The following is an 8,488-nucleotide window of genomic DNA, read 5'->3' as shown; positions in this document are numbered from 1 at the left end:
TAAATATCAGAAGTTATCGAGATATATTTTAAGCCTTTTTTAGTTGTGTCGATTACTTGTGGATTATTGTGATGTTTTATCTCATGAAGAAACAAACTCATCTACATGTTGGATGGCCTGAGCGTGAGTGAATTTTCATTTCTGAACTGGCTGAACTGTTCCTTTAATTAATCTTTTTATAGTTTACACAAAGAATCTGCTGAGAGGCTGATAAAGTAATCCTACAGCAAAAAATGGAAATTGAGAAATACAATGAAAAAACTGGTGAGGTTATACTCTATAAAAATAAAGTTTTTATTTTGCTTTTCTGAATAATAAAGATCTTTGCTTGCCAACATTTTTACTGACCACAAATATGATAAACTGAAAATGTTCAATAATTTTAGCAGCATATTTTTAGATGATTAAATATTGCATTTTCTTGACAAAAAGACTATAATGTAACTTCATGACTTCAACACTTTCACTGCAAATCATAGCATACAGTACAAAACAGATTTTGTTTATAATTTTCAACCCAAATCTATGTCCACCAGCTGCATAACCTTGGTCTAAATTAGCACAATTTAAGAACAATGTTCAATATATCACCAAAAAAACCACACACACGGAATAAACAAACATGTATGCGATCAGCTAATATAAGATGCACTGACAGTTGACATTTGGCTTAAAATGCTCTCACACTGGCACTGCATCATCAGGCCTTCCTGATATTATCGTAAGACATATTATTAAATTTTGCATAACACATTTGAATTTTTCTGCATTGTTTTATGAAATATAAAAAAATAACATACCTTTAAAAAAATAAAATACATTTCACTAGAATACAAAATAAAGATTCTGATTACAAATTATGTTTGCAGTGCTTTGATCGCATTTTTTGTGTCCAGAGGGAAAAAAACATTGTATATTATATATATAATGTTGTATATTAAATCTTATAGAAAGAAACTAAGTATTTAGGATTCCACTGAACAAATGAGAATAAGAAGCTGTAAACTAATATGACTGGACTTCTTCCAGTAATTCTTCTTTTATCATGTGTATCTGTATTACACACATTTACATTTAGTCACTTAGCAGACGCTTTTATCCAAAGCGACTTACAAATGAGGACAATAGAAGCAATCAAAACCAACAAAAGAGCAGTGATATGCAAGTGCTATAACAAGTCTCAGTTAGCTTAACGCAGTACACGTAGCAAGGTTTTTTAAAAATAATATAATAAATAAAAGGAAAACAGATAGAATAGAAAAAGAATAGAGCAAGCTAGTGTTAGAGGTATTTTTGCTTTTGTTAATTGTATAATAAATGAAAAGAAAACAGATAGAATACAAAAAGATTAGAAAGCAAGTGTTAGATTTTTTTTTTTTAAAGAAAACAAGCAGCAAATGAATAGAGTGCAAGTCTAAAAGGTACAAGTGTTTTGTTTTTTAAAGAATAGAATTAGAATAGAGAGTGCTAGAGTTAGAGGGTCAAATAAAGATGGAAGAGATGTGTTTTTAGCCGATTCTTGAAGATGGCTAAGGACTCAGCTGCTCGGACTGAGTTGGGCAGGTCATTCCACCAGGAGGGAACAGTTCATGTAAAAGTCCGTAAAAGTGATTTTGTGCTTCTTTGGGATGGCACAATAAAGCTTCTATAGGCCACATAAGTCTGAAAACCAGTGGTGGTTTTGTAGGCAAACATCAATGCCTTGAATTTTATGCGAGCAGCTATTGGTAGCCAGTGCAAATTGATGAACAGAGGTGTGACGTGCATTCTTTTTGGCTCATTAAAAATTAATATTGCTGCCGCGTTCTGGATTTATTGTAAAGGTTTGATAGAACTGGCTGGAAGACCTGCATACATAGCAGGTGCTAGTGTAGATGTTTGGGGCTCAATATCAGTAGAATGTGACTTTACCAGAAAAAGCCAATAGAATCATTCAGCTGATGTTTGTACAGCCTGTTATCCTCGTTAGTGTCCACTGACCTTCAAATGCATTTCCTATATCAATCATTCCGAGCCATACTGAGGGATTCGCCATGGAGACTAACCTCTACTCATGCAGCACTGAAGCACATAATTAACTGTGATCAGAGCCAGTGGCTTTAAAAATCGGAGATGTGTTGAGCAACATGGTTCTGATTCATTAAAAATCTAAGGATGACTGTAATCACTCCATTTACTGGGAGCAGCATTTGATCTTAAGAGTCTTAAGGGTTTTATATGTAATGTATGTGATTAAAATGGCATTAGTCAGTCATTGGGCAGTAATTATTTTATTAATTTGAGAAAGAATCACATTGATGAATTGTTAATCTAACACCAGCTGGACACACTGCATTTATCTGACAAAATACTATTGAGAAGTTGACATGCACTGCAGTTTGACGTTCTATAATGCTAAAACGACTTAAAAACAGCATTTTGTTCATTCTTTTAGATTTATTATTTTGTGTTTATGACCTCATACTAATTTTGAGAAACTTAAAAAAGTGAGAGATTCGAAGGAACATTTGTACTATTTATGAGTTGCACTATAAAATGTCATTTTTTTATTCTTTCCGAATTTTAAAGGCAACCAGTTACAGTAGCTAAAATATACACTTTCTTTATATTTTTCATATTTTATATTTATATTAATTTTATATGTATTTTAACATAACTGGCAAATTGCTTAAAATATGGTGGAATTACTTAAAATTATACATTAAAAATAAGCATGTAAGCATGTATGTTCCTTGAATACAAACCATGAGATCTGAGGCACTTACAAATGATTTTACCATTTTTTCATAGTACAATTACCTATTTCAATTTAATATCTAACGATACAAGCCCAACATACTTGTCTCGTATTGTAATGCATAACAAACACAAATGACAGGAGACAGAGAAAACACCAAGCCCAGTGCATATCTCTAATTTAATTATGAATTCACTGGGGACTCTGAAGCAGCCTCAGCTGTATCTCATCCCAATCACTCTGAACATGGGGCTAAATGACATGGATTGATTTTGAATGAACAGAGACAATTCAATTTACCTGAAGCAAAGCCAATAAAAGAGATGCAACGAAATCCTCGAATTTACAAGCATATGCATATAACAATATTAAGGCAGATGAATGACCTTGACGGTCCGTTCCTGGACAAGGCCTGCGAAATGCGAATAAATTATTCGAGAAAGAAGTGTTGCAGGGATTGAGCTCACTTAGCAGTTAATGTGAGGAACTGCGCTCTCTGCTGTTTTTGGAGGATAATACACTGTTCCTGATCATCTGTATGCCTACTGTCAATCTCTTTGTAATGGCTGGAGTGTCTTATTAGCCAAACATTTTATAGATATATATGTGATATACCAAATGAAACAAACGTTGATTATAAATTCCGCTGAACATGACTTAAAACTCACTAAGTTTACTGAGTTTATCGGCAAGAGATGCGGCGACATCTCGTGGCCGAGTGACAACATAAAATCACCTCAAATCGGTGTATTGCATTTAGCCTTTAAAATCACATTGAACAGAAAGAATGAAACTATTTTAAGGCGATAACAATCACATTTATTAACGTTGAAATGCCTAAATGTATAAATACGTATACACTTCAGTAATGCCACTCACCTGAAAAACAATTGGCGACGAATTGATGTTTCTCCCTGAGGACCATTTGATGATGTTTCGGAGAAAAAAAAAACATTCTTTGTTATTAGACTTCTTTAAACTCTCTCCATGAATGTCCATTAAAACATTAAATTTACAAGTTGGCAGTTGAGAAACGCTGTGATCGTGATTCAAATGCAAAAAGCCCGCCAAAGTCATAAGAGATCCACCAATCACCGCCTTCACATGGAAACTGGAACCGAAGCAAGCATTTTGTAGTGACCATTACAAAAATAACGACAATGGAAAAAAATAATAATATATAACAATGGTAATAATATAACTGTAGCTATAGATAATTACTAAACTTTTAATAAATTAACTTCTTGAAAGAGGGGTATAAACAATATCTTATTGCTGAGTTTATAATAACTATAGTTTGACTGTACAGTAACAATAAAAGATATTCTTTTAATTTGGGAGAAGAAGAAAAACAAACAAAAACAAAACTTTTCTTTACAAAATCATGGTTAGGCTTTCTCCCAAGGTATAAAAGTGTCAGCACACATATACAACCATATTTAATTTTGTGTTTTATAGTTTTAGAGGACAATTTTGTAGTTACTATGATTTTACTTCAAAAACATAGTTATGTTTACTGTATAGTAAAACCATGATTAATTGTGTCATTACCATGGGTTTACTACAAATGTTTGGGTAAAACCATGGTTAATTCTGTGGTTACTAGGTTTTTAAACATAGTTAAACCATGGTTACTATAGTAAAACCTTGGTTAATTTTCGTAAGGGATTCTTAAAGACAACAGATTTACTAGTTAAAATGACAGATAAGGATGGAACCACAACTTAAGTGGAGCCACAAAAGAATAAACTGACATATTAAGTAAATAGATCTAAGTCAGGGAAGCGGCAGGCCTATTTAATTTTTGACATAAAAATGATCTGTGAGGGATAGTACAATGCGTTCAGAAGATTGTACTGTTTTTTTTTAACAACATATCAATTGTTCAGCTGACGAAATATTTATGTAGACCAAAACTTCATAAAACGGTTTTGGAAAATGACATGTTATAGGACCTTGATACAGTGATTATACATTATAAAGACATTATAAAGGCAAGTCTAAACCACTCTATAGCCTCGTTTTCATCTGCATTAAATTCAGGCTGGCCAGATTAAGGTATCTTGTGATTAGTTCTATTTGCTGTGTTTTTCTCACCTGTTTGATTAACAATTTCAGTGTCCTTAAAGGGATAGTTCACCCAAAAATGAAAATAAAAAGTAAAAAATCATCATATGTGTTCTACTGAAGAAACAAAGTCACCTACATCTTGGATGCCCTGGGGGTAAGCAGATAAACATCAAATTTTTATTTTTGGGTGAACTATCCCTTTACAAGATCTGCATGCCATGTAATAACCAGAATCACCAACCAACAAAATCCCAAATTAATCCAACCATAATTGTCATCAAAATACCATACCCTGTTAGAAAATCCAATTTAAGATAGTAGCTGTGCTTTGAATGGTAGCTGGGTCACAGCATGTCACTAGGTGGTGCAGGCAGGTAGATTACCTTGAAATGGCAACAAACCAGCAACCAGGTCAGAGGTTATATGGCCCTAAGTGGTCCAGCAGGTTTTTGGAATACGATGGCGGGCCATTGAGCTAATGATCACCTTGCACTAGCTAATGAACAGCTTAGTTCAGCTAGCTCTATATTCAGAATGAATGTGGTTATACAGCTAAATCATTACGATTTTTTTTTGTTCTATTGCTTTGCTCTCTTTTATGAGGCTCTTTGCAATATAATGTCCACCTGGTGGCGCTGTCTCCTTTTTTCCCCTCCGTTCTTCCCCCACCAGGCAGCCTCTGCATTTCTATTCCTCTCTCTGCATGTGCTTCCTCTCCAGTGTATCGCACCTTATTCGCGCTTTCTTTAATTCCCAGCTACTGCGTCTAGACACAACCAGAGGTCAAAGGCTGAGTAAACACGATTGAAGAGCAGCCAGAAGGGACGAATGTTTTCATATTTCATATATGTAGTTTCTTTTTTAAGTTTTGCGATCAGTCCTCTTATTCTTTTGCCACAGTTCTTTTAATTTGAAAAAAGGGATATTAAATGAATATATGTATATTTGATACAAGCTGCATGATTATTGTACTGTAGGTTAAAAATGTTAAATTAAAACAATGCATATATATATATATATATATATATGATTAATCGCATCAAAAATAAGTTTTTATTTACATAATATATCTGTGTGTACTGTGTATTTATTATGTATAGCCTATATAAATACACACACAGAGTATATATTTTGAAAATATTTACATGTGTATTCACATGTATATGTTTATATTCATATAATTTATATTATATATAAATATATTTAATATATAAACGTAACATATTTCTCTTAAATATATACATGCATGGATGTGTATTTATATATACATAATAAATGTACACAGTACACACACACACATAGTATGTAAACAAAGACTTTTATTTTGGATGCGATTAATCGTTTGACAGCACTAATATATATATAGTGTGTGTGTGCATAGTTTTATAGTCATATATTTTTTATACATGGAATCAGTTATAATATTTTCAAACGTTTTGTCATCACCCCTTTATTTATTTTATTTAATAATAATATATTTATTTTATATGTAGCACTTCTATCATCTTATAGTTATATAATTTTTTATTTTTATAAATTGATTTTTTTTTAAGTTTTGTGATCACCCCAATACTTATTTTAATTATATATATACTGTATATATAATGTACACACACACACACACACACATACATATGTGGGCTAGTGAATAAGTGGATTTTAAATAAATATATTCCAATAATATTTGTATCTGATCATTAGGTTAAAAATTGTGTTGTATAAAAGAATGCAGAAAGCGCTTGGTTTGGTCCAGTGAAGTCACGCCTTGTACAGATAATTTGCTTTTATATTTATTTTATATGTAGCACTTCTATCATCTTATAGTTATATAATTTTTTATTTTTATAAATTGATTTTTTTTAAAGTTTTGTGATCACCCCAATACTTATTTTAATTATATATATACTGTATATATAATGTACACACACACACACACACATACATATGTGGGCTAGTGAATAAGTGGATTTTAAATAAATATATTCCAATAATATTTGTATCTGATCATTAGGTTAAAAATTGTGTTGTATAAAAGAATGCAGAAAGCGCTTGGTTTGGTCCAGTGAAGTCACGCCTTGTACAGATAATTTGCTTTTAACTGAAAATTTGCTCTCTGGAAATGTCACTCAAAACGGGTATGCCTTTTTCCCCGTGAAACACAAAAGGAGTTATTATCAAAATGTCAAAGTTGTTTTCCATACAATGGAAATGCATGGTGATCACTAGCTGTGAAGTTCAGCTCCAATTTTTCTTTGTTTATTTAAACAACAACAAAAACTCCAAGTAATATCCTTGCTTTAATATTTTGGAATACTTTTTATCCATTTTATGGTACAAATTCTTTTAGCTGGCAGGTAGCCTATAATGACTTTAAACCCAAAGTCTAAATGGGTCCATATAATTACTGAGTTAAACTCTTTTCAATATAAAATATAAATTGACCAGCTGAGTTAAGAGCAGCCTTAGGCAAAATACTTCAATGAAATAATGTTCATTACTGTTTTAAATATTCAAAAGTCATGCAATTTTTATTCATTACTTGTGTTACGATTGCCTCCGACCTCACAGCCATGAAAAGATTTTATATAGCAGCAAAAGTATTACCACCACCATCTGTCATTTATGTTAACTTTTATCCGACAGATACGTAAAGTGTACATTCAAAGGCATCATAGCTTTTGAGAGCAAATCATCATTCGCAGGGAGTTTGATTGACAGGCGATTTGACCAATCAGAACGCAGAATCTGCCATTTTGTCCGACAACAAACCACACAGGAGTGAGAAGAAAAAAAACCCACACAGGAGTGTTAATAGATTAACGTCGGTGGACTTAAACTTGAAAAATGGTGTGTATTGATGTATTTTCGGGTTGAAACAACATATCTTCTGATGTCCATTCATGTTTATTCCGTGCTATAAATAGCAGTAAAGATTAAGAGAAGATCGGTTCACGTGACGCTTGGACTGAAGCGCTACATCACGACACATGGAAGAGACACAAAACGGTATTTATTGTTTGAATTTCTTAAAAAATGTCAACATTTGGAAGCTGAAATTTAGTTTTATACCAAAAGTAACCTGCTGTCTTGTCTGTCGTCAGTGTTATCTTTACTCCGCAATGTATTTCTTACTGCGTGTAAACATGCGTGAGAGTGTCATGGCTAACTTAATGCCGAGTTCACACTGCACGATTTTCAAAGTTGTCGGGTCACCGTGGTTTTCACACTGCAGGACTATCTGAGGTAGCAGTCAGTCACTGCTGTGTTCACATTGCACGATGGATCGGCAACAGGAGGTTACACACTGCATGACTTTACAATAGGAAGAATCGCCGACAACTCTGTCTAGTCCGCAAACTACGTTTCACAACAAAAAACACACACGAGATGTGATAAGGAAATAACGCGAGAACCTGTGTGCGTCAGACCGGAGTTCTCCAGCAAGGCTGGAATTATTTAAAAAAATATATATACAGCCCGCAAATTGTCTGTGAGCTGATTTCCAGCTACAAGGAGAAAATGAAAAACAGATTATGCAGGAGGAAGATGGAGGGAACAGGGATTGGGTGTTCTGCAAAGAGAGTTGGAGGTAAATAATTTCGCAGTAACTGTTATGCTGATATTGTGGCTGGTGAAGCAAAAGTTTGTTTTTGTTTTTGTATAATATAATTTTTTCTATAT

This window comes from Sinocyclocheilus grahami, unplaced genomic scaffold, assembly GCF_001515645.1.
Source record: "Sinocyclocheilus grahami isolate Dianchi unplaced genomic scaffold, SAMN03320097.WGS_v1.1 scaffold382.1, whole genome shotgun sequence".
NCBI classification, from domain to species: domain Eukaryota; kingdom Metazoa; phylum Chordata; class Actinopteri; order Cypriniformes; family Cyprinidae; genus Sinocyclocheilus; species Sinocyclocheilus grahami.
The sequence above is the reverse complement of the archived record's forward strand: the minus strand, read 5'-3'. Positions refer to the sequence as shown.